Consider the following 15,330-nt stretch of genomic DNA (forward strand, 5'->3'; position numbering starts at 1 on the left):
TATTTTTCCTTAAAAATAATTCTTAGTTCTGAAATCACAGCAGGCCAGGGTCCTGGTATGTAGTATCTGGTATTGCTCAGACAGGCATCTTGGGCAGACTTGTCTAGATTGCTAGGTAAGCATAAAGCTATTTTTCTGTTTGGAAGATGTTAATTGTTGTGTTTTACTCTTTTAGTAAAGGGTTGAAATATCAAATGTCCATTCAAATGAGCCTTCCTAGCTATTCTCTTCCATACTAGGCAAAAAAGTGTATTATTTATCTGCCAAAATGTTTAGTCTTGAAAATTGTACAAATATAAAAGTCTAAATAAATGTGTCATAATTCTAGGGGCTAGATAGCGCAGAAGTGAAGAGCACTTTTTGCTCTTGTAGAGGACCTGGGTTCAGTTCCCATCACTCACACAGCTTCAACCAGAGGGGTCAGCAGCTTCTGTTCATTGGTTGGATGCACATATCTGCATATGATTCTTTCAGCTGCTTGTTTGGTCTTTCAGAGGACAGTCATGATAGGTCCCATTTTGTGAGCACTCCATAGCCTCAGTAATGGTGTCAGGTCTTGGGACCTTCCCTTGAGCTGGATTTCCCTTTGGGCCTGTTGCTTGGCCTTCTTTTCCTCAGGCTCTTCTCCATTTCCATCCCTGCATTGCTTTCAGACAGGAAGAATTATGGGTCAGAGTTTCGACTGTGAGATAGCAACCCCATCCCTCACTTGATGCATTGTCTTTCTGCTGGAGGTGGTCTCAACAAGTTCCCTTTCCCCATTGTAGGGCTTTTCATCTAGGGCCCCCCTCTTTGAATCCTGGGACTCTCTCATTTCCCAGGTCTCTGGTACATTCTGGAGGGTCCTCCAAACCTCCTTCCTCCCAAGGTCATCTATTTGAATTCTTTCTGCTGGCCCTCAGGGCTTCAGAACTTTTCCACCACCCAATATCAGATCACATTCCTCTCTCCCCCCATACCCATCTACTTCCCCTCCCTTGTTCCTCCCTCCCTCCCTCCCTCCCTCCCTTTCTCCTTCCCTTCACCCTTGTGGTTTCTTTCTTCTCCCTCCCAAGTGGGACTGAGATGTACTCACTTGGCCCATTCAGCTTGAGGACCTTTTTAAGTTCTGTGGATTGTATCTTGGGTATTCTGTACCTTTTTAAAAAATTTTTGGCTAATATCCATTTATTAGTGAGAGCATACCATGCATGCCATTTTGGGTCTGAGATACCACATTAAGGATGCTATTTTCTAGTTCCATCCATTTGCCTGCAAACCTCAGGATGTCCTCATTCGTAATAGCTGAGTACGAATGAATGGAATCATTGTGTAAATGAACCACATTTTCTGTATCTATTCTTCTGTTGTGAGACATCTGGATTGTTTCTGGCTTCTTGATATCACAAATAAGGCTGCTATGAACATAGTGGAGCACGTGCCCCTGTGGCATGGTAGAGCATCTTTTGGGTATATTCCCAAGAGTGGTATTTCTGGGTCTTTAGCTATTTCCAGTTTACTGAGGAACCTCCAAATTGATTTCCAGAGTGGTTATACCAGTTTGCAATCCCACCAGCAATAGAGGAGTGTTCCTGTTTCTCTATATCCTTGCCAATATGTGTTGTCACCTGAGGTTTTGATTTTGACAAGTGTAAGGTGGAATCTCAGGGTCATTTGATTTGCATTTCTCTGATCACTAAGGACTTCGAACATTTCTTTAGGTGCTTCTCAGCCATTCAAGATTCCTCTGTGGTGAATTCTGTGTTTAGTTCTACACCACATTTTTGATTGGGTTGTTTAGTTTTTTGATGTTTAGCTTCTTGAGTTCTTTATATATTTTGGATATTAGCCCTCTATCAGATGTAGGGTTAGTGAAGATTTTTCCCAATCTGTAGGTTGCCCATTTGTCTTATTGATAAAGACCTTTGCCTTACAGAAGCTTTCCAGTTTCATGAGGTCCTACTTATCAATTCTTGATCTTAGAGCATGAGCCATTGACATTCTGTTTAAGAAATTTCCCCCTGTGCCAATGAGTGCCCTTTCCCACTTTCTCTTCTATTAGATTCAGTGTATATGGTTTTATGTTGAGGTCCTTGATTCACTTGGACTCGATTTTTATGCAAAGTGACAAATATGTGTCTAGTTTGTTTTTTTTTTTTTAGATTTTTTTTTTATTAACTTGAGTATTTCTTATATACATTTCAAGTGTTATTCCCTTTCCCGGTTTCCCAGCAAACATCCCCCTCCCCCCTCCCCTTCCTTATGGGTGTTCCCCTCCCAACCCTCCCCCCATTGCCGCCCTCCCCCAATAGTCTAGTTCACTGGGGGTTCAGTCTTAGCAGGACCCAGGGCTTCCCTTTCCACTGGTGCTCTTACTAGGATATTCATTGCTACCTATGGGGTCAGAGTCCAGGGTCAGTCCATGTATAGTATTTAGGTAGTGGCTTAGTCCCTGGAAGCTCTGGTTGCTTGGCATTGTTGTACTTTTGGGGTCTCGAGCCCCTTCAAGTTCTTCCAGTTCTTTCTCTGATTCCTTCAACTGGGGACCTATTCTCAGTTCAGTGGTTTGCTGCTGGCATTCGCCTCTGTATTTGCTGTATTCTGGCTGTGTCTCTCAGGAGCGCTCTACATCCGGCTCCTGTCGGTCTGCACTTCTTTGCTTCATCCATCTTGTCTAATTGGGTGGCTGTATATGTATGGGCCACATGTGGGGCAGGCTCTGAATGGGTGTTCCTTTAGTCTCTGTTTTAATCTTTGCCTCTCTATTCCCTGCCAAGGGTATACTTGTTCCTCATTTAAAGAAGGAGTGAAGCATTCACATTTTGATCATCCGTCTTGAGTTTCATTTGTTCTAGGGATCTAGGGTAATTCGAGCATTTGGGCTAATAGCCACTTATCAATGAGTGCATACCATGTATGTCTTTCTGTGATTGGGTTAGCTCACTCAGGATGATATTTTCCAGTTCCAACCATTTGCCTACGAATTTCATAAACTCGTTGTTTTTGATAGCTGAGTAATATTCCATTGTGTAGATGTACCACATTTTCTGTATCCATTCCTCTGTTGAAGGGCATCTGGGTTCTTTCCAGTTTCTGGCTATTATAAATAAGGCTGCGATGAACATAGTGGAGCACGTGTCTCTTTTATATGTTGAGGCATCTTTTGGGTATATGCCCAAGAGAGGTATAGCTGGATCCTCAGGCAGTTCAATGTCCAATTTTCTGAGGAACCACCAGACTGATTTCCAGAATGGTTTTACCAGTCTGCAATCCCACCAACAATGGAGGAGTGTTCCTCTTTCTCCACATCCTCGCCAGCATCTGCTATCACCTGAGTTTTTGATCTTAGCCATTCTCACTGGTGTGAGGTGATTCTCAGGGTTGTTTTGATTTGCATTTCCCTTATGACTAAAGATGTTGAACATTTCTTTAGGTGTTTCTCAGCCATTCGGCATTCCTCAGCTGTGAATTCTTTGTTTAGCTCTGAACCCCATTTTTAATAGGGTATTTGTTTCCCTGCGGTCTAACTTCTTGAGTTCTTTGTATATTTTGGATATAAGGCCTCTATCTGTTGTAGGATTGGTAAAGATCTTTTCCCAATCTGTTGGTTGCCATTTTGTCCTAACCACAGTGTCCTTTGCCTTACAGAAGCTTTGCAGTTTTATGAGATCCCATTTGTCGATTCTTGATCTTAGAGCATAAGCCATTGGTGTTTTGTTCAGGAAATTTTTTCCAGTGCCCATGTGTTCCAGATGCATCCCTAGTTTTTCTTCTATTAGTTTGAGTGTGTCTGGTTTGATGTGGAGGTCCTTGATCCACTTGGACTTAAGCTTTGTACAGGGTGATAAGGATGGATCGATCTGCATTCTTCTACATGTTGCCCTCCAGTTGAACCAGCACCATTTACTGAAAATGCTATCTTTTTCCATTGGATGGTTTTGGCTCCTTTGTCAAAAATCAAGTGACCATAGGTGTGTGGGTTCATTTCTGGGTCTTCAATTCTATTCCATTGGTCTATCTGTCTGTCTCTGTACCAATACCATGCAGTTTTTATCACTATTGCTCTGTAATACTGCTTGAGTTCAGGGATAGTGATTCCCCCTGACGTCCTTTTATTGTTGAGGATAGCTTTAGCTATCCTGGGTTTTTTGTTATTCCAGATGAATTTGCAAATTGTTCTGTCTAACTCTTTGAAGAATTGGATTGGTATTTTGATGGGGATTGCATTGAATCTGTAGATTGCTTTTGGTAAAATGGCCATTTTTACTATATTAATCCTGCCAATCCATGAGCATGGGAGATCTTTCCATCTTCTGAGGTCTTCTTCAATTTCTTTTCTCAGTGTCTTGAAGTTCTTATTGTACAGATCTTTTACTTGCTTGGTTAAAGTCACACCGAGGTACTTTATATTATTTGGGTCTATTATGAAGGGTGTCGTTTCCCTAATTTCTCTCTCGGCTTGTTTCTCTTTTGTATAGAGGAAGGCAACTGATTTATTTGAGTTAATTTTATACCCAGCCACTTTGCTGAAGTTGTTTATCAGCTTTAGTAGTTCTCTGGTGGAACTTTTGGGATCACTTAAATATACTATCATGTCATCTGCAAATAGTGATATTTTGACCTCTTCTTTTCCGATCTGTATCCCCTTGATCTCCTTTTGTTGTCTGATTGCTCTGGCTAGAACTTAAAGAACTATATTGAATAAGTAGGGAGAGAGTTGGCAGCCTTGTCTAGTCCCTGATTTTAGTGGGATTGCTTCAAGTTTCTCTCCATTTAGTTTAATGTTAACAACTGATTTGCTGTATATGGCTTTTACTATGTTTAGGTATGGACCTTGAATTCCTATTCTTTCCAGGACTTTTATCATGAAGGGGTGTTGAATGTTGTCAAATGCTTTCTCAGCATCTAATGAAATAATCATGTGGTTCTGTTCTTTCAGTTTGTTTATATAATGGATCACGTTGATGGTTTTCCGTATATTAAACCATCCCTGCATGCCTGGGATGAAGCCTACTTGATCATGGTGGATGATTGTTTTGATGTGCTCTTGAATTCGGTTTGCCAGAATTTTATTGAGTATTTTCGCGTCGATATTCATAAGGGAAATTGGTCTGAAGTTCTCTTTCTTTGTTGTGTCTTTGTGTGGTTTAGGTATAAGAGTAATTGTGGCTTCGTAGAAGGAATTCGGTAGTGCTCCATCTGTTTCAATTTTGTGGAATAGTTTGGATAATATTGGTATGAGGTCTTCTATGAAGGTTTGATAGAATTCTGCACTAAACCCGTCTGGACCTGGGCTCTTTTTGTTGGGAGACCTTTAATGACTGCTTCTATTTCCTAAGGAGTTATGGGGTTGTTTAACTGGTTTATCTGTTCCTGATTTAACTTCGATACCTGGTATCTGTCTAGGAAATTGTCCATTTCCTGAAGATTTTCAAGTTTTGTTGAATATAGGTTTTTATAGTAAGATCTGATGATTTTTTGAATTTCCTCTGAATCTGTAGTTATGTCTCCCTTTTCATTTCTGATTTTGTTAATTTGGACGCACTCTCTGTGTCCTCTCGTTAGTCTGGCTAAGGGTTTATCTATCTTGTTGATTTTCTCAAAGAACCACCTTTTGGTTCTGTTGATTCTTTCTATGGTCCTTTTTGTTTCTACTTGGTTGATTTCAGCTCTGAGTTTGATTATTTCCTGCCTTCTACTCCTCCTGGGTGTATTTGCTTCTTTTTGTTCTAGAGCTTTTAGGTGTGCTGTCAAGCTGCTGACATATGGTCTTTCCTGTTTCTTTCTGCAGGCACTCAGCGCTATGAGTTTTCCTCTTAGCACAGCTTTCATTGTGTCCCATAAGTTTGGGTATGTTGTATCTTCATTTTCATTAAATTCTAAAAAGTTTTTAATTTCTTTCTTTATTTCTTCCTTGACCAGGTTATCATTGAGTAGAGCATTGTTCAATTTCCACGTATATGTGGGCGTTCTTCCCTTATTGTTATTGAAGACCAGTTTTAGGCCGTGGTGGTCCGATAGCACGCATGGGATTATTTCTATCTTTCTGTACCTGTTGAGGCCCGTTTTTTGACCAATTATATGGTCAATTTTGGAGAAAGTACCATGAGGAGCTGAGAAGAAGGTATATCCTTTTGCTTTAGGATAGAATGTTCTATAAATATCCGTTAAGTCCATTTGGCTCATGACTTCTCTTAGTCTGTCGACATCACTGTTTAATTTCTGTTTCCATGATCTGTCCATTGATGAGAGTGGGGTGTTGAAATCTCCCACTATTATTGTGTGAGGTGCAATGTGTGTTTTGAGCTTTAGTAAGGTTTCTTTTACGTATGTAGGTGCCCTTGTATTTGGGGCATAGATATTTAGGATTGAGAGTTCATCTTGGTGGATTTTTCCTTTGATGAATATGAAGTGTCCTTCCTTATCTTTTTTGATGACTTTTAGTTGGATATTGATTTTATTTGATATTAGAATGGCTACTCCAGCTTGCTTCTTCTGACCATTTGCTTGGAAAGTTGTTTTCCAGCCTTTCACTCTGAGGTAGTGTCTGTCTTTGTGTCTGAGGTGTGTTTCCTGTAGGCAGCAGAATGCAGGGTCCTCGTTGCGTATCCAGTTTGTTAATCTATGTCTTTTTATTGGGGAGTTGAGGCCATTGATATTGAGAGATAATAAGGAATAGTGATTATTGCTTCCTGTTATATTCATATTTGGATGTGAGGTTACGTTTGTGTGCTTTCATTCTCTTTGTTTTGTTGCCAAGACGATTAGTTTCTTGCTTCTTCTAGGGTATAGCTTGCCTCCTTATGTTGGGCTTTACCATTTATTATCCTTTGTAGTGCTGAATTTGTAGAAAGATATTGTGTAAATTTGGTTTTGTCATGGAATATCTTGGTTTCTCCATCAATGTTAATTGAGAGTTTTGCTGGATACAGTAACCTGGGCTGGCATTTGTGTTCTCTTAGGGTCTGTATGACATCAGTCCAGGATCTTCTGGCCTTCATAGTTTCTGGTGATAAGTCTGGTGTGATTCTGATAGGTCTCCCTTTATATGTTACTTGACCTTTTTCCCTTACTGCTTTTAATATTCTTTCTTTATTTTGTGCGTTTGGTGTTTTGACAATTATGTGACGGGAGGTGTTTCTTTTCTGGTCCAATCTATTTGGAGTTCTGTAGGCTTCTTGTATGTCTATGGGTATCTCTTTTTTTAGGTTAGGGAAGTTTTCTTCTATGATTTTGTTGAAGATATTTACTGGTCCTTTGAGCTGGGAGTCTTCACCCTCTTCTATACCTATTATCCTTAGGTTTGATCTTCTCATTGAGTCCTGGATTTCCTGTATGTTTTGGACCAGTAGCTTTTTCCGCTTTACATTATCTTTGACAGTTGAGTCAATGATTTCTATGGAATCTTCTGCTCCCGAGATTCTCTCTTCCATCTCCTGTATTCTGTTGGTGAAGCTTATATCTACAGCTCCTTGTCTCTTCTTTTGGTTTTCTATATCCAGGGTTGTTTCCATGTGTTCTTTCTTGATTGCTTCTATTTCCATTTTTAATTCCTTCAACTGTTTGATTGTGTTTTCCTGGAATTCTTTCAGGGATTTTTGTGTCTCCTCTCTATGGGCTTCTACTTGTTTATTTATGTTTTCCTGGAATTCTTTCAGGGATTTTTGTGTCTCCTCTGTATTGGCTTCTACTTGTTTATTCATGTTTTCCTGGAATTCTTTCAGGGATTTTTGCGATTCTTTCAGGCATTTTTGCGATTCCTCTCTGTAGGCTTCTACTTGTTCTCTAAGGGAGTTCTTCACGTCTTTCTTGAAGTCCTCCAGCATCATGATCAAAAATGATTTTGAAACTAGATCTTGTTTTCTGGTGTGTTTGGATATTCCATGTTTGTTTTGATGGGAGAATTGGGCTCCGATGGTGCCATGTAGTCTTGGTTTCTGTTGCTTGGGTTCCTGCGCTTGCCTTTCGCCATCGGATTATCTCTAGTGTTACTTTGTTCTGCTATTTCTGACAGTGGCTAGACTGTCCTATAAGCCTGTGTGTCAGGAGTGCTGTAGACCTGTTTTCCTCTCTTTCAGTCAGTTATGGGGACAGAGTGTTCTGCTTTCCGGCGTGTAGTTTTTCTACAGGTCTTCAGCTGTTCCTGTGGGCCTGTGTCTTGAGTTCACCAGGCAGCTTTCTTGCAGCAGAAAAGTTGGTCACGTGACCTGTGGTCCCGAGGCTCAGGTTCGCTCGTGGGGTGCTGCCCACGGCTCTCTGCAGCGGCAGCAACCAGGAAGACCTGTGCCGCCGTTTCCGGGAGCTTCAGTGCACCAGGGTTCCAGATGGTCTTTAGCTTTTTCCTCTGGCGTCCGAGATGTGTGTGCAGAGAGCAGTCTCTTCTGGTTTCCCAGGCTTGTCTGCCTCTCTGAAGGTTCAGCTCTCCCTCCCATGGGATTTGGGTGCAGAGAACTGTTTATCTGGTCTGTTTCCCTCAGGTTCCGGCGGTATCTCAGGCAGGGGTCCTGCCGCTCCTGGGCCCTCCCCCACGGGAGCCCAGAGGCCTTATACAGTTTCCTCTTGGGCCAGGGATGTGGGCAGGGGTTCGCAGTGTTGGTGGTCTCTTCCGCTCTGCAGCCTCAGGAGTGCCCACCTGACCAGGCGGTTGGGTCTCTCTCTCAGGGTCGTGTCTAGTTTTGTTTTCTACGTACAGACAGCCAGTTAGACCAGCACCATTTATTGAAGATGCTTTTTCTTTTTCATTGTATATTTTTAGCTTCTTTGTCAAAGATCAAGTGGAGGCAGGTGTGTGGATTTTTTTTTGGGGGGGGGTCTTTAATTCTATTCCATTGATCAGCTTGTCTGTCTCTGTACCCATACCATGCAGTTTTTTGTTTTCTTTTTTTAATCACTATAGCCCTGTAGTAGAGCTCCAGGTCAGGGATAGTGATTCCACCAGTCTTTTTTTATTGTTAGGAATTGTTTTCACTATTCTGGGTTGTTTGCCTCCAGAAGAATTTAAGAATTGCTCTTTCCATTTCTCTGAGGAATTGTCTTGGGATTTTGTTGGGTATTGCATTGAAGCTATAGATCACCTTAGGTAGGATGGCCATTTTTACTATGTTAATTTTGCCAAACCATGAACATGGGAGATCTCTCCATTTTCTGAGTTCTTCTTTGATTTCCTTCTTGAGAGACTTGAAGTTCTTATCATATAGATCTTTCACTTGTTAGGTTAAAGTTACCCCAAGATAGTTTTTATTATCTATGGCTATTGTGAAGGGAGTTATCTCCCTAATTTCTGTCTCAGCCTGTTTACAATTTGTATAAAGGAAGACTATTCATTTATTTGAGTTAATTTTATATCCAGTCACTTTGCTGAAGTTGCTTATCTGCTGGAGAAATTCTCTGGTAGAATTTTTGGGGGCACTTATGTTTACTTCATATAATCTGCAAATAGTGATACCTTTAATTCTTCATTCCCGAATTGTATCCCCTTGATCTCTTTCTGCTGTTTTATTGTTCTAACTAGTACTTTGAGTACTATATTGAATAGATATAGGAAGAATAGGCATCCTTTTCTTGTCTCTGATTTTAGTGGGATTGCTTTAAGTATCTCTCCATTTAATTTAATGTTGGGTGTTGGTTTGATGAAAATTGCATTTATTATTTATTATCTTTAGGTATGGGACTTTCATTCCTGATCTCTCCAATACTTTAAATATGAAGGGGTGTGTTTTTAAAATGTTTTTTTGTGTATCAAAGCAGATGATCATGTGATTTTTTTCTTTGAGTTTGTTTATATGGTGGATTATGTTAATGAATTTTCATATATTGAACCGACCTTGCATCCCTGGGATGAAGCCTACTTGATCGTGGTGAATGATGGTTTTGATGTGTTACAAGAAGCCTACAGAACACCAAACAAATGGGAATAGTAAAGAAAATCCTCTTATCACAAAGTAATCAAAACAATAAATGCAGAGAACAAAGAAAGAATAATATAAGCTGCAAAGGAAAGGGCCCAGTAACATACAAAGACAGACCTATCAGAATTATATCAGACTTCTAAACAGAGACTATGAAAGCCAGAAGAACCTGGTCAGAGGTCATGCAGACTCTAAGAGAACACAAATGTCAGCTGAGGCTAGTATACCCAGCAAAACTCTCAATCAACATAGATGAAGAAACTATAATATTCCAGGACAAAATCAAATTCAAGTGGTATTTGTCTACCAATCTAGCCCTACAGCAGATCTTAGGAGGAAAACTCCAATACAAGGAAGACAGGATATTAAGCATCTCACAACAAAGCCAGAAGGAGAGACCCACAAGCACAGAAAGCTACCTACAAAACCAAATATAAAAGGGGCCAACAGTCATCTGTCTTTAATATCTCTCAATATTAACAGACTCAACTCACCTATAAAAAGACATAAGCTAACAGATTGGATATGCAAATAAGATCCAGCATTTTGCTGCACACAAGAAACTACCTCAGAGTAAAGGGATGGAAAAAGTTGTTCCAAGCAAATGGTCCCAAGAAACAAGCTGGAGTTGTCATCCTAATATCCAAAAAAATAGACTTTCAACCTAAAGTTATCAAGCATAATGAGGAAGGATACTTCATATTCATCAAAGGGAAAATCCACTAAGAGAAAGTCTCAATTCTGAACATCTATGCCCCAAATGCAAGGACACCCACATTCATAAAAGGAACTTTACTAAAGTTGAACTCTCCACAGTAATAGTGAGAGACTTCAACACCCCACACTCACCAGTGGACAGGTCATTGAAACAAAAACTAAACAGAGACAGAGTGAAGCTAATAGAGGTTATGAACAAAATGGATTTAACAGATATTTACAGAACATTTCTCCCTAAAACAAAAGAATACACCTCTTTTCAGCACTTCAAAATCGGTCATATAATTGGTCACAAAACAATCTTCAACTGATACAAGAAGATTGAAATAATCCCATGCATCCTATCAGACCACCATGACCTAAAGCTGGTTTGCAATAACAGAACAAATAGCAGAAAACCCACATACATGTGGAAACTGAACAGCTCTCTACTCAATGATAATTTGGTCCAGGATGAAATAAAAAAAGACATTAAAGACTTCCTGGAATTTAATGAAAATGTTGACATATCATACCCAAACTTATGGGACACAGTAAAACTAGTGCTAACTGGAAAATTCATAACACTAAGTGCACTGGTAAAGAAACTGGAGAGATCTTGCCCTAGCAACTTAATAGCACACCTGAGAGCTCTAGAACAAAAAGAAACAAACTCACCCAAAAGGAGTAGAAGGAAGGAAACAGTCAAACGCAGGGTGAAAATCAACCAAGTGAAACAAAGAGAACAATACAAAGAAACAGCAAAACCAAAAGCTGGTTCTTTGAGAGAATCAACAAGATAGATAACTAACTAAAGGGCCCAGAGGCAGTATCCAGATTAACAAAATCAGAAATGAAAAAGGAGGCATGACAACAGAAATGGAGGAAATTAAAAAAAAAATCATCAGATCCTACTACAAAAACCTTTTCTCAACATAACTGGAAAATCTAGATGAAATAGTTAGTTTTCTAGACAGATACCACATACCAAAGTTAAATCAAGAGCAGGTAAACTTTCTGGACAGGTCCACATCACATACAGAAACAGAAGAAGTCATTAAAAACCTTCCAACCAAAAAGAAAAAGAAAAAAGTAAAGAAGCCCAGGACTAGATGGATTTAGTTCAGAATGCTTTAGCCTAATTATCTGCAAAGAATGGGTTGTTGGAATGTTACTATAAAATATAAATGTAAAATACCAGCAGTAGCAAAGATCTGCAGTGTCCAGTGAGCTTGGGCTTAAAAACCATCAGAGATCCAGACTTTATGCAACAGTGAGAAATATACAATAGCAGATTTCTTCAAGTTTTATGTTCTTTAGACATATTCTTATTCTTAGGAACCTATATGAATTTTCTATAGCAGCTATTTCTCAACCTGTGGGTCAAAACCATTTGGGGTCAAATGACCCTTAAACAGAGGTAACCTAAGACCATTAGAAACACAGGTGTTTCATTATGATTCATAATGATAGAAATTACAGTTACAAAGTAGCAATGAAAACAATTTTTATGGTTGGGATTACCATGAGGTATTTTATTAAAGGGTCACAGCATTAGGAAGCTTGAGAAACACTACTGTACAGGAAGTGGACCACTATTCTCATCATTCTACCTAGTAGCCAAGTAAGTAAGGCACTTTCATCCTCAGAAAGGGCAGAGTTGCATCCAGTCTTGTTCACTTAGTTACACTGCATATAGGGATCTCGTTCACCATGTTGGCCAACTTTTCTCCCCACTGCTTTTTCTCAGCATGTTTCGTTGCAGGACAGTGAAGGTGGGAGTTGTTTTTATGCCCTAACTGCAAAGTGAATCACTACTCCTTGGTTTGTGATATTCACTACTTGAATAAAAGAGGCAATACATATTTGAGCTGCCTTAAAGATAAGTGAAGGTTTTCTGGTAACTACCTAGATGTTCTGGGCACTACATTCTTTTTTCTGTAAACAATTCTCTTTTCATAAATGCATGTTTGTACCATAACCTCAAAAAGTTTGTTTGCTCAAGGGTGTTTGCAAGGTAATAAAAATGATTCTGAAATTTCTTTGAAAGCAGATCCACCAGTGAGAGCAATGTGGGTCTGGGATAGAGCACGTGAGAGTAGGTTAAGACTGTGTGATGATCATTGGGTTTTTACAAATGTGTAAAATGTGTGAAAACTACATTACACAGGAACGTAAATGTCAGTTCAGCCTCTCATGTAAAACTGTTATATTCTGAAGTTCTGGACTGGACTACTTCTTTTGAATAAGGGAGAACATTTTATCTAAAGATGATCTTAAAGCAGCCCCTACCCCCACATTTTCTCTTTCCTTCAGCCTGGATCTGGCTTCATGTGGAGCGTGAAAGGTACTGTGTAACAGCATGACTCAGACTCTTCCCTGTTCTCCAAGGACAAGAAAGCAGACAGGTGAATCTCAGTAGAAATTCTGATTACTTAGCATGTCTTAATCCTCTCTGACCTGAATACTTCTTTTTATTTTATAAATGAAAAGTAGGACATTTATTTTAATATTTAAAATGAATTATCAGTACTAAAGCTAAAACTATGATATGACTACTTATATTTAAGCCATTGTACACATTTGCCAACAAAAGCGCCCATATTTGACTTGACAAGAGATGATTTAACGATGTTTTAAACGACCTATATTATTCAATATTTCAATTGTGAGAATTTAATTACTCGTTTCCTATTTTAGATGTTTTTCTCCCATTCTTTAATTGATAGTATAAATAGCTTACAGAGGCAATTTGCATTCTGTTACTTTAGTCATTATTTTTGAAGTAATAAAATATGTCCATGCCCATTAGATTAAATGTTATTTATATAGTCATGCTAAAAAGATTTTGCATTCCTGATCTCAGCTGCTCTAATCTAGAAGACTAAATATGTGTCCATTCTCTTCATAAACTTGTTTCTGCTCCAAGATAAAAGAAGTTGTCATAAATCATGCACTGAAAAGCTGCTAAGATACCCCCCAACACACACACACACACACACACACACACACACACACACACACACACACACTAACATCTAAGTTGTCTAAGCATGTAGGCTAGGAGGCTAGGTTAAAAGTTGCTCTGTGGTTCTCCTTTTCATCCCTAGGAATATACAAGGCATGGCTATACTACTGAAAACTTTATATCCCTACAAAGATTTATTTCAATGTCATAGTATATCAACCTGGAAACTTCGGTCTTCAGTTTACCATCTATATCATTTATATCAGAGCTACAATTATCGTAGCTGTGTTGTTACATGACCATTTTGTATTTGTAAGAAATAAGGTAGATTTAAAATCTACGCACACAAAAGTTTATTGACAACTTGAATGTGCACCTGTAAATATCCATGCTCCTTTTAATTCAACATTTGTTCTATAGGACTTTTGGTGGAGAAGACAGAGGAACTCCTTATACTGGGGATTTTTATTTAATCTTTTTTGAGGTAAACATGGTTGTAACTATTTTGTTAGAGGAGTTGGGCCCTTGTATTATGATCATCTTAATTGAGGAAAGGCAGGAGGCAAGAAAGAATGTATAGAGAACTGCTTTGTTTATGGGTCTTGTTCCCCCACAGAAGGATTTGGCATGCCATCATGAGGTTTTCTGGGAGAAGTCAAGAACACTGACTGGCTCAATCCAAGCAAAGAACTCACATAAAGTTTCTCAAGGAATATATTATAACCATATACATAATTATTATGTATATTCATATTATAAGTAATGTATAGTTCCTAACTCAAATGTGTCACTGCTCAATACATCTTTAAATTTTTACAAAAATTTGACCGTATTTCTGATAGTTTGTATATGTTGGCCCAGGTAGTGGCATTATTTTTAGTTGTGGCCTTGTTGGAGTAGGTGTATCACTGTGGGTGTGGGCTTTAAGACTCTACTCCTAGCTGCCTGGAAGTGAGTAATGTGAAGTTTTCAAATGAAGATGTTGAACCCTCAGCTCTGCCTGTACCTGGCCTGCCTGGATGCTGCCATGTTCCTGCCTTAATGATAATGGGCTGAACCTCTGAACCCATAAGCCAGCCCCAATTAAATGTTGTCCTTATAGGAGTTGCCTTTGTCATGGTGTCTCTTCACAGCTGTAAGACAATATATATATATTAACTTGAGTATTTCTTATTTACATTTCGAGTGTTATTCCCTTTCCCGGTTTCCGGGCAAACATCCCCCTAATCCCTCCTTCTCCACTTCTTTATGGGTGTTCCCCTCCCCATCCTCCCCCCATTGCCGCCCTCCCCCCAACAATCTAGTTCACTGGGGGTTCAGTCTTAGCAGGACCCAGGGCTTCCCCTTCCACTGGTGCTCTTACTAGGATATTCATTGCTACCTATGAGGTCAGAGTTCAGGGTCAGTCCATGTATTGTGTAAGACAATATTTTGATCCTCCAATAATTCATTTCTGTGTGGGATAGTACAATCTCAGAGTAAACCCAAGCAGTTGTATTAATTACATCCTCTGTTGCTGTGATGAAACACAACTTACACAGAGAGAGAGCATTTGTTTGAGTTTCACTTCTTCCTGATCACACCCCGTCTTTGAAGAAGTAAGGTAGGAACCAGGAGGTGGGATCTGAAGCAGAGAACTGGGAGGTACACAGCTTACTGGCTTGCTCACTTCCTCACCACTCAGCTACTTTGCTTATACAGTTCAGACTTACCCACTTAGGGATGGTGCTGTCCATGGTAGGCTGGACGCTCCTATGCTAAGTAGCAACTAAAGGACTG

General features: G+C 39.5%; 1 protein-coding gene across 33 annotated transcripts in view; it reads left to right on the forward strand.

Moving 5' to 3' along the window:
• The window catches only part of Gulp1 (GULP PTB domain containing engulfment adaptor 1), a 269,043-nt gene that overhangs the window by 90,802 nt on the left and 162,911 nt on the right, over positions 1–15,330 (forward strand). For 8 of the 33 annotated variants that reach the window (XM_087565664.1, XM_087565661.1, XM_087565649.1 and 5 more), the window contains one exon: positions 12,900–12,991. The gene's annotated coding sequence lies outside the window, so the exon portion shown is untranslated. 33 annotated transcript variants of the gene reach the window in all.

Source organism: Rattus norvegicus, chromosome 9 (assembly GCF_021556685.1).
Source record: "Rattus norvegicus strain SHRSP/BbbUtx chromosome 9, alternate assembly SHRSP_T2T, whole genome shotgun sequence".
Taxonomy (NCBI): Eukaryota; Metazoa; Chordata; class Mammalia; order Rodentia; family Muridae; genus Rattus; species Rattus norvegicus.